Source organism: Sprattus sprattus (genome assembly GCF_963457725.1).
Source record: "Sprattus sprattus genome assembly, chromosome: 9".
Taxonomy (NCBI): Eukaryota; Metazoa; Chordata; class Actinopteri; order Clupeiformes; family Clupeidae; genus Sprattus; species Sprattus sprattus.
In genome coordinates this window covers 2,386,966-2,399,157 of record NC_137928.1, presented here as the reverse complement: position 1 = coordinate 2,399,157, position 12,192 = coordinate 2,386,966, and the positions used below count along the sequence as shown (strand labels likewise).

Genomic DNA, 12,192 nt, shown 5'->3' with positions numbered 1-12,192 from the left:
ATTGCAACCCTGCGCTTGTTAGATTATATTTATTATTGTCCACAGCGGCACTTCTCTTAAAATCCTACAGGTGCCTGAGGTCTCTGGGGTGATTGATGTGCTATATTCCAGTTGCCTTCAGGCAGTATTAGTTCAAGATTTTTTCAACTCCTATCACCCTCAAGATTCTATCAATGACATTTTTTTAACAGTGTTTTTAAGTGTTGTTTATTTATTTATATTTCTTTATTGTGTCTTACAGTGAAACAACACCTGAGCATGAGAACACTGTCATTTTGAAGTTTTCTGCTGTTCTGCGGAGGGGAGTCAATTTTGGACCTGCTGACAAATTAATGTTGGTTCTACAAGAGGGGCCAAAACTACCGATGGACTTGGTTTGGTGAGATAAAGGCTTTCATTTGTCCATATCTCTTACACAATAAACACAATCGGCTCTAGTCTGGCAGCAGACACTTGGCGAAAATGTCCTCTTCTGCCCAAGCAGGTTGTTGTTATCTCCAGCAAGAAATAAAACATTCACCAGTGGTGTATTTTGGGTATTGGTGTGATGACATTCTCTGACAAGGAACATTTGCATGCATTGATCTCAAACCATCACTGCCTGATTTTGGATTATTCCCCCTTTTTTGAAAGACTGGTGCATTACCATATGTCCCACACTCTGAACCACATCGTATATAATCCCAATTACAGTATTTTATGTAATGTTACAAAACAAACCGGCTTATTGACCACACCTGTGTATTAACTGCAGTTTATGCAATGTTACATTCTTCTACAGTCTTCATGTCACATGTAACGTAATGCCTTGTAGTTGTGATGCAAGCACTACTAGCCATGAAAAAAGTTGTATGGATGGGTTTTTGAAGCAAAATTGCACCCTCCCCTGCACGCATACAAACGCACACACTCACACACACACACACACACAACACACACACACACACACACACACACACACACACACACACACACACACACACTATGCATTACACACGCTTAAAACCACCAACTAAACTAGAGCTAGTAAGTGCAGTTTATAGCCAGGTTAGCTGGTGTGATGTTACACCTTTCACAGAGGTTCACACTTCCGTTCAAAACAGCCAGATGGTAACACATGACACTCGTTACTGTATTGTAATGGAAGTGTGAATGAAAATGTGTTATCTACCCCATGTTGTTTTCACCAGTACATTGTTAGGATTAGTATGTGAAAGAGGGAGAGAAAGAGAGATACCCATTCATTTACTTTGCTTGGTACTTCCGGGCAAAAAAATGCATTCCCATTTGTAGGCTCCACCCGACTAACCACAGGCCTATAGAAATTTGGCAATTATGTTACAGGCACCCAGTGCAACTTTATAGGCTTGAGACTCGAAAAATAAACATTCAATTTCTAGTCTTTTTTACACGTAGTAAGTTTCAACAACTCCATACCATTACATATCGACATTCAAGGAGCAAAGATGAGACGTCGTTGTGTGGTGAGAACTGATAGAAAATCGTATACAACAACAATCGGCGATGGGGAGAGGCCATTTTGCCATTGACTGGAATCCTGCTTTATTTAGTGGTGGCACCAATAAATAAAGGGCTACGCTCTTGCGGCTCGATTTAGCTCTCTTTTTAAAGCTCAAAGTATCAAATAATGATGCAAATGTGCTAATATGGTGAAGTTAATGTCAATATCATAAAGATTGTCTTATCCAGAATATTTCCATTTTGATGCCCTAAAGTTGCACTGGGTGCCTTTAATAGTGGGGAAAATACAGTATGGCTACATATTTCTATATTAGCAAGAAAGCAGGAGCAAAGCTGTGTTATACATTAATGCATTTCATCTATTTCTATGCTGCAAGATGGTGGTGGTAATGTACCTTAAAGCTGTTCACTCAAACGTTACTACCAGATAAAGAATTTTGTTACTACCACTAAGGTTTGTGACGCTGTGTGATTAGATGCTAGCCTACTGTACCTGATTGAAACTTTTACAAAACTATTATTATCCAGTGCAGAGAGATCTTGTTTTGATACTGGTTTTCTAGAATTTTTTATATAAAAGTTAACTTGGAAATTGGTCTACAGTTTTTAGGGAGTGAGGAATCCAGAAGCAGTTAATAATAATACAATAATCGAGGAAAAACCTTTCCACAAGTAACTGTCAAACACAGAAAGCAAACTTTTAGTAAAACAGTTGTCTGTATCACATCAAGAGGGCTGGAAGACATGTGCGAGACTGTTTCTAAAAGTTCAGACAAGGTAATGTGATAAGTGCTGTCAGTTAAACGCGTTATTAACAGCGTAAACACAAACCCATTTTAACGTTGTCCATTTTTTTTATCGCGAGATTAACGTTTTTATTTTTTATTTAAAAAAAACATGTTTTTATTTTTTTTATTAACGTTCGCAAACTGTGTAGTAGGCTAACGTTACGGTTAGAGTGAATGGTGAGCGTGATTCGGCAAAATGGATGATAAAAGGCTTTGAATGGAAATTTTAGTTTTAAAAGTTGTGTTGTGAAATAAGAGGCCTGACTGCTATGCTCCCAGAAAACTTGAAAAAAAGAAAATATTTAGCCATGGTTTAACTGAACTATAGGCTGAGTCCTTGTTTACATGAAATGTGCACTTTATCATTTGATTTTGTACTGCCCTGTTTGGCAATGTTGTTTTTCAATTCAACATTTGCATAGAGCAATCTAATCCACTTTTCCATGTTGATAAGCGCATTCAAATAAAAAATAAAATGATGGAATTTCTTTTTTGAATTGATCAAAAATGTCGATTAATCTCGATTAATTTTGAGTTGACTACGACATAAATGCGATTAATAGTGATTCAATATTTTAATCGTTTGACAGCACTAAATGGGATATAACTGGTAATGGAAATCAAAGTAGGTGACATAGGGGCAATAGAGGCTATTAGTGTCTCGACTTTATCAGTAAAATAAGATTGAAACCTTTCACAATCTGTATAATTTTTTCAACTACAGCACAACGAGGGGCTACATTTACCAGTAGTTTGAAATCGATAGTATTTAATGCCTTCAAAATACAAATGTACTAGAACCAAATGCTGAGTCTGTTATTGAAAATCGCAAATAATCATTTCTACGTCTCGCTTGTGTTCTCTGAGGCCTGGACAGTGCAATTGTTGTCTAATTTCATAAGCTGTGTGCCATATATATCAATGAGCCAGTTAATTAATGTGTAAAACATGGAGGTTGTGATGTCAGGGATAATGTATTTTCATGAGGTCATTATCCAAAAATGAATCCCGACTGGGCGAACAGCAGCCCGACGCACAGCGGAGTGCTAAATCATGGCCCTTAGTTTCATTAAAAGAGCATTAGTCATTAACAATAAATAGGATAATTTGTGGATATGACCTTTGAATGGATTGTGTGAAAGAAATATATATTGTAAATTGCCTAAACTTTCAACTGTGAAAGAAATGTGTTAGGGCTGTTGTTTTTGACTCGCATCTAAACTGACAGCAGTACTCATTGCTTAGCCATAGTTCTGATGAAGTTATTAGTATAAATGCAGTGAAAGAGCTGCTTACCCTACTGATTATGCTAACATGTCTCCAGCAATGCTAATCAAATGAATCTGACCCCTTCAATTTGTCATTAGTTGGAGCCTTAACTATGAGTGATAAAGTTATTGTTAGATGATAGGATTTGTCACAAACTAATCCTTGATTCAGGGACTTCTGAGTGAAATAAACGTAACATTTTTGACATTTGACATTTGCTTTGCTACCCTTGGCAGCTCAGGAAACATTAGGGCATTGCTTCCTCCCATTCATGAGTGCCTCCAGTAGCTGAAGTCATGATGCTGCATAACAGCCAATATTGAAAATACACACAATACTCTCAAATTCAGATATGAAACAGATCACATGCATCTCTTTACTATGTACTTCAAACAGCAGACAATTTGTGGCTGGAGGATGCAGACATCCCAGTCTGAATTGTGACAAAATTATACGAACGGCGACCAGCAGTTGTTTTTCTTTACTGGTCCCTTTTTTCTCTTTGAGATTTGACGCACAATGCAGATGGCAAGTTTATAGACAAGATTCTTCTTCCTTTCTTAGAATCCTAAATAATATTTTATTTTGTTTTCCCTAGGAGTGATGATGATGAAGTCGATTACATGTTCACTTGTTCATTGCCCATATCTAAAGAAGGAGGCAGATGCCCTGCATACAATTACTGTCTCATCAGAGATGGTGAAGAGAAATATGAGGATGCGGCACAAAAGGGATGGCTCCTTTCCTTTTCGAACAGTCGTACTTTCCGAAGGCTGTTCAGAAATATTGAAGACACCGACAAAGGTGAATTTATAATTTAAGATGCTCATTCACAAAAATAAATTCCCCTCCGGGAACACGTCCTGCTTTAAGACATAAATGTATCATCTGTGTGTGATTGGCTGTGTCAGTGAGAGAGGGAGAAACTGTAATTCCTCAGATTAACGGATACATATCATGAAGCAATCATTCTTTGATGATTAAATGTATATGTCTTTGCTACTTTTAATGTTTAAAAATATGTACATTTTTTATATAACATTTAATTGTATAGGCCAATTTTAAGACTGAAAGTTTTTATTTGCTTGTAAAAAAAAAAATGTATACATGTTTATTAAGTGTTTTCTGTGAAAAAATATGAGTAACTGTATAACACATTTTCTGATTCAGTTGTTTACCAGTTTGATGACATATGCCTGAGCAACCCAGGATTCATAGGCAAATCAACAACGATTGATAAAGTGCGGTTCAACTTCCTTGAGGCAGTCATGCTCCACTTGATGAACTCTGCTGAATTTCCTGACTTACAAGACACAATAGCATGTTTCAAGGGTTGTATCAAGAGAAGAGTGATCTGCAAGTCTGAAAAAGAAGCTAAGGATATAGACCCTAATTTGGTAAGTATAACATTTGCCTTGGTAGGTCATTTTTCAACTTTTTCATTCAAAATCTTACAGTGTACAACATCCTCATGATCACCTAACAGTCAACAACATCCTCATGATCACCTAACAGTGTACAATATCCTCATGATCACCTAACAGTGTACAATATCCTCATGATCACCTAACAGTCAACAATATCCTCATGATCACCTAACAGTGTACAATATCCTCATGATCACCTAACAGTCAACAACATCCTCATGATCACCTAACAGTCAACAGTATCCTCAGGATAGCTTTTAGACTTTGGATGGGTTCATGTTTGACCCATCACCAAACTCTACCTCCGATTAATGCATTAGCATACAATGCTACAACTCCTATGAGAATATTAGATCAATCTACTGATGTACTACTTGACCTCAATAACTTACAATACCAGGTAATTCAGATGTTTATTTTTGTTTACTTTCAGTGTGAATCAGCTGCCCTTGTACAGTAGACCTAATAATTCAAACCACAGTCCAAAATACATACACCCAGAGCATGAATCATTGTCTCTTAAGTGATGGCACTTGCAGAAACACAAATGTACACATAAAAAAACATACACATCTACATAAACATATACATTTACAGGGCACTTGACATATAATCATCAATTATTTGGCTCCAAAAAGGTGAACATAAACGAGTTGCAAATTCATACAATAAGGCAAAGTTAAAGACAGTAGACTAAAAAGGCTAAGCTAGTACAGAAAAAAGTGGTAAAAAACCCCTGATGTTTACACGCCACTCGACCCAACATTTGGCTACCAAGTAATTTACTAAAGAGCTGTCCAGGCGACACATATAGCAATTATAACGTTCAAGGTAATTGCCCAATTTAACAATTATCCTATAGTTCAATTAAATTATAGTCCAATATGCAAATATAGAAACAATATGCAAATATAGAAGCAGTGTAATCACATAACACAACAAAAGTAACCCAGGGCAAACGAAAACTTTAAATCCAGAAAAAAATGTCAAAAACGGCTACAACAGTTGATGTCATCCACTTTTGAATAGCAGAGGTGAACATTTTCTAAAATACAACGCTATTCTGCTTGTGATTCAATACATACTGCGATTTACAAAGTATCCTGATCAATCATAGAGCCATCTTCTTCATGAAATTAATGGAACTGACTATTGCAGTTTTTCTGTTGTGTCAGACATGAGTTTTTACATTGTTCAGTATCATCTTACTTCTAACCCATGTCCCTGGTTATGTACTTGGTCTTTGTCTCGGTAAGACCAGACAGCTGAGACCACACTCATCAGCATTCAAATGGTTTATGTGAGAAACAGTTCCCCTGTAGCATTAGAACTCCTTCCAACCCAGTTAGCCTCCGTCCTGTTTTGAAGTAGGCCTACTTAAAATAACAGCAACAAAATCCCACTCAGAGAAACACAACTAAGTCAAAGTTTAGTTTGGCAGTAAATATCTTTATTAAAAATGCACCCAATCCGTTGATAATCCCTTTTTGCTTCTGCCTGTGTTAAATGTTATTCTGTTAGCGTTCAACCGACCTTCATAAAGCTCTTCAGAAAGCAGTGCTTACGCTGAAACCCCAGGAACCGATTCAGAAAGTTCTGGTTGCTGCAGTCATTGCTCAGCAACTTGGACTTCAACTTAACAACAGCACAGTTGAACACTTTTCCCTAATTGTGAAAAACAATGGCAGCCTCCAGGGGACACTCAAGGGCCTTGATGACTCAATGAGCTCGTAAGTAACATTTATTTTAATGTATTTATCAATTTACTTCATGAACAGGACACAAGAAAATGGTATCATTCTATTTACGTGTGTGGGTGTAGTATGCATGTATTTCTACATATTTGAATCACAGTTCATCAGCTTCAATTCAAGCTTTAGCAGGTTATTACAGATGAAATTAACCTACCAATTCAAAAGCCCCAGAAACCGCTAGTGTATTAATTAATTAATTAATTAATTAATTAACATTAGCGTCATACAATGAGTATATACAAAAATAGAGGGAAGTGCAATGGTCACAACAGGGCAATAAGGATAAGATTATTCTAACGGGTAGTATTAGATCATACATGGAGCAACGTGGGCTGTGCTATAGTGATATTTGCCACTCTGATATTGTTCCACTGTTTTTGGACTTTCCATGGCATGAAAGTATGTATTTAGGAACTGACTAGTTCACTAAAAATCTTCTTTATTTCTTTTGTTTACTTGGATCAGATACACTGCCAGTGCCGTACGACATGTTGTGGACGAGGCCATTAGACAGAAGTCACCAAAGGTTGTGTGGCTTATAGCTCTGTTTTATGCAGTCTGTCCACCAGAACAGACCTTGGTTATCAGAGAGCTCTGTAAGGAAGAGAAGCAACTACAGAGGTAATATCTCCACCATGTAGTCGTACTGTATGAAGAGGAGGTTACCAAATAATGCAGTGTCATTATAGTAGGTGAATAAAGCACAAACAAAAAATTAAATTTTTCAATTTTAACTTTTTCTATTCAGAGACCTGGTAGAAGTTGTTGACACCTATTCAGTGAAGATGGACAATCAGAGGGCGTTTGCCTCTGCAGTTGTACAGATGTTTTCTCCAACATGTGGTGATCCAGAGGTTTTGTCCAAACTGAACCTTTCACCAAAGGAGCTCTTGGAACAGTTATCAAAGTGGTGTGGGCATTACAAGTTCCATGTAAGTCAACATATTCAGTTCATATACTGCAGAACCTTTACGTATTTATGCTAAGTAAAAAAGTACTGTAAATGTCCAAATCATTCGTTTTTGGACCAATACAGAAGTTATGCATGGGATATCATATAATCGTTAATGTACAATACATATACCCTTTTGACATACTTTCTTATCCTGATTTTGCATAAGAAGTTGCTTGAAATTAATTATTTTAATTAATTTTATGACTGAACTCTTAGTTCCCACTGCAAACCATGAATCACTAGAGGCCAGTAAAAAATGACCAGCCTTAAATAAATAATTGATGGATATATGTTCCTGCAACACATCGTGTAATATGCAGCAGTTGTATTGGAGGTATTCCAAGTTTTGGAATTTAACTGTCAAGTATTGATATGTATATACAGTATATGTACAGTATATATTCTCTAAAGATATTGCATATCACTCATTCATTAAACTTTCTCACAGGACTTGTATGATGTGATAAAAGTTATAGCCTCAGTGATCAAGCCATGGGTGGAATCAAGGTAGACCAAGGCTATTCAGTATTATGCTACATGGGTTTACTTAAATGCATGTTATTTCCTTTCAACCTTTCATTATTATAGTGTGAACTGTAAATTTGTCTTAGTTTACAGAGCAGTGTTGACATTGTGAAGAAAGACATTCTGTCCTGTTTGGAGCTCACGATGAACATCATTAAGAACTGTGATCATGGAGAGTGGAGCCTGAACATGGAGCCAAAACATATTCAGAACGTCTTTTCAATTGTTCAGCTGTTGAACTCGTTCAAAGGATGCCTTGACTGTCTTCAAGGTGATGAGGTAAATATAAATGTTTATATGGATATAAATATTTCCATATTATCTAAAAATAAGATCAATGTATTCCTTGTCTAGTAAACCCAAATAGTTAACCATTGATTTGGGAATGACCCTTAACTTCCCTCGGGATTAATAAAGTATCAATCTATCTATCTATCTATGACGACCATTTGCAATACATTATAGAAGGCAGGTCATGCAGCTTTGCATGATGATGATGAACATATATACTGTATATTACAGACCCAGAGAGCCAGAACTAATACTTATACACAAATCTGAAGTTGTAATAAGTCAAATGTATCACAATGTTCTCTGCAATAGCATGTGGATTGAACAATATGACAATATTAGCATATAGTATATTGCACTTAGGCAAGGCTTAGATTAGCATATAGTATATTGCACTGGCAAGGCTTAGATTAGCACATGGTATCAGGGCTGTAAATGCACTGTAAGATGCAGCAACATCAACATGGAAAAAGATGAGTTAGACAATAACTTGACACTAAGGGCCTGATTTACTAATATGCGAGCGCTTCTTAATCTGCGTTCGCAAATTAACGCACGGTGTTTTTGCGCATTTTACTTGGTATTTATCAAGCCAGATCTGCGCTGGGCAAACTGTGCTTACTCCGCCCTTTAAAGAGCCTGATTTACTAAGATTGATTTGCGAACGCATCTTTGCCAGGCGCACATTAACGCACGGTGATTCCCCGCATTTTCCGTGATATTTATCAAGCCAGATACGCGCTGGGCAATCATTATTTAGCGCGCCGTTAAAAGACTGGAGAACTTGCCAGCAAGTTACTGCCACCATGGAGATTCGAGGAAGAAAAAACTAAGGTTCAGCGAATAGATAGCGAATAGATAGCGAGATAGATGTATTGGTTCACGTTCGCTCAATCACTGAACCTGATTCAATGGGTTATATTGTTGTTTTGCCCGCCATCATCTACAGCGAGATGTTTAAAAGAACACGATTATAAATAATATGCTATTGGTGGCATTAATGCATACACTGTCTATTATAACAATATATATGTGTACATGGCGAGATTAATACGTTCTACAAGGGACATGGGTTCACTACAATATATCCCCACTGAAACAAATACATTTACCAAGTAGACAGGCCTCTCCAAAATCACCGTTGCTCAATCATGGATAAATGACACTATTCCGAAAGATAAAACTGTCATGGACAGACCACTACCACGTAAGTAATGGTCATGTTGGCATCACATATGACCTGGACATTCATTGAATATGTGTGCTTTCTGTTTCGGTAAACGTGTTCGCGGATTGAAGGTGGGACTGTTTGCATGTGGGTGCGATCAATTTCTCCAATTACGTTCGGAAAGTTTAATTTCATATATATGAATATATGAATTATACGAGTTGAAACAAATATTTCTGTTCGCTGTCTCTGTCTATGTCTTTGCCTTGCTGCTGCCATATCAACGTTTTCAGACTCAGTGGAAATGCGCATGGTTAAGACGTGCTTTTATGAGGCGGAGAATTAGCGTGCAAATCAGAGATGTGCGCTCGCCGGGCAGTTTAGTAAATACCACGCAGTTCATCATTAGGCGCACTCCTCCCATTAAATAGCGCTACACGCCTACGTTACCACCCACGTTTCCGAACCATCCCACCTGTTTGCAGGTACACACCCTCAAAGCGTTAATATGCGCTGCGCCAGCTTAGTAAATACCGTTTTTCGTTACGACCGCTATTTTACGCCAGAAAATGGGCGCAATCCTGTTAGTAAATCAGGCCCTAAATGGTATAATGCTAACCCAGAAACAATTATACAACATTGGAACTCCCACAGACTGAACTATTGTTTGGTAACATTTTAAGATGACCCTATTCTTACACTTGATGGCCAATGTTATACTGCAGCAACTACCAACACAAAGTAATCAAGTAAACAAGCTATTACTTATTACTCCTCCAGCTTCCATGTCATAGCCTAGGCATAGGCTAGTCATTTAGAAATAGCAGCACAATTAAACAGAAACAGGCAAATTCTGCATTTTACTGCCCTGATATCAAGTTCTTTAATAGTAGGTATGTTGTTTCTGGCTATTGACAAGGAATTTACTCAACTACACCACTTTTTTAACAACATTGAAACTATCCTTATTATGTATAGCTTAGTCATAATTAGGTATAAGTAGTGATAGTAGGAGCTGTGAAGCAAATCGTTCCCTTACAAGATGACAAAAACTTCATATTTGGCACATACCTTCCCATACACACACACGCACACACACACATAAATTGTCTAAAAGCAGGTCTTTCTCTTCCAGCATTTGCAGGCCCTAAGCAAAGCTACCTTTCCTGCCATCATTCTGCGTATGACATCATGCATCAGAAGGGTGACCTTTGGTAGAGCCCTGTTACTTAAGGTGTGTAGAAGTCAATAGTATTTTTGTTTGTTTGTTTTTTTAACAAAAGCTGCATATTCAATAACAAGATGAACAAAAGGGGATTATGAACATCTACGCAGTAGGCGGGCATACAAGATAAAAAATAGCACATAACACATAACATATAACATAGTAAAATATATAACAATTTAAATTGAAATGAAGGGCTTGCAGCAGTTTACAGGGTGAAGGAGTGAGGGATATTAAATTAAATAATATACATATAATGTAGTATCCATGTAGAAATCCATAGCCTGGGTGGCTGTGGTCCTTTATGATGTGCTGTGCTTTTCTAAGGCATTTTGTGTTGTTGATGCCTTCAGGTTTCTCCCATAACCATCACTCCTGTTTTTGTTGTCTGCGTATTTTTCAGAACTGGGCCACATTGTGTGAGATTAAACTACCAGATATCTGGCAGGAGGACTGGGAGAAAAACCTGAAAAATCTATTCACAGAAAGGCTACAAAAAGTAAAATACACTGGACAAAACTGGTTTTCATATTATCAATTTTACATAATGAAAGATATTTTACCACCCAAGATTCGATTTAGGCTACCGATTCATGTGTAGGTTTTGGTGATGGCTTCAACATGTCAGACGTAGAGATTAACACATCCATTAGGACTGAATGTGGGTGTGAATACTTATAGCAGGATGGACATTTGGATTTGTTTTGGCTTCAAGTACAGGGAATATATAGTAGCCTTGTTTGCATTTATAGTCATAATGGTTCCAGCCCACATTTTCAGTCTCCAAACTACAGATTTTCATAATGTAAGGGTCTTATGGCAAGTTTGATCCCACTTTACCATGTTGCAAGTTTTGTCAAATTTTAACATTCATAACATGTATTAAACAGGAGACTGATGACAAGCTCGTTGAGCTTTATGCAAGGACTTCAAGTTGCCCACCTGCATTGAATGAATGCCTGTCAAGATATGCCACCAAAGCCATCAGCAATCTGTATGGCAAGGTAAAGTTGTCATGAGTTTACCAACGACACCCATTGCAGACTAAACAGTGATGTAACAACGATTGCATTGTGTTTCATTAATGAAGGGATGGGTGGTATAGAGATATGAAAGGTAGTCTGGTGTAGTGTCTGCTGTGAGGTGAAGTCTATAATTGATGAGCAGTTGCCAGTGTCTAAAACACAATATATATTTTATGATTGCTACTATTTCAGAACATTGGAAACAAGTCTTCAACAACATTGGTAATTTCTTCATTAATACATTACACAAAATGTAATATTTCCCTTCGCAATAACAGAAATG

General features: G+C 37.2%; 1 long non-coding RNA gene across 1 annotated transcript; it reads left to right on the top strand.

Moving 5' to 3' along the window:
• Positions 1 to 4,221: 4,221 nt before the first annotated feature.
• LOC308370556 lies at positions 4,222 to 6,616 on the top strand. The gene is made up of 3 exons (XR_013968781.1): positions 4,222 to 4,343; positions 4,710 to 4,936; positions 6,488 to 6,616. It is a non-coding gene; the product is annotated as an uncharacterized lncRNA (long non-coding RNA).
• The last annotated feature ends 5,576 nt before the right edge of the window (positions 6,617 to 12,192 follow it).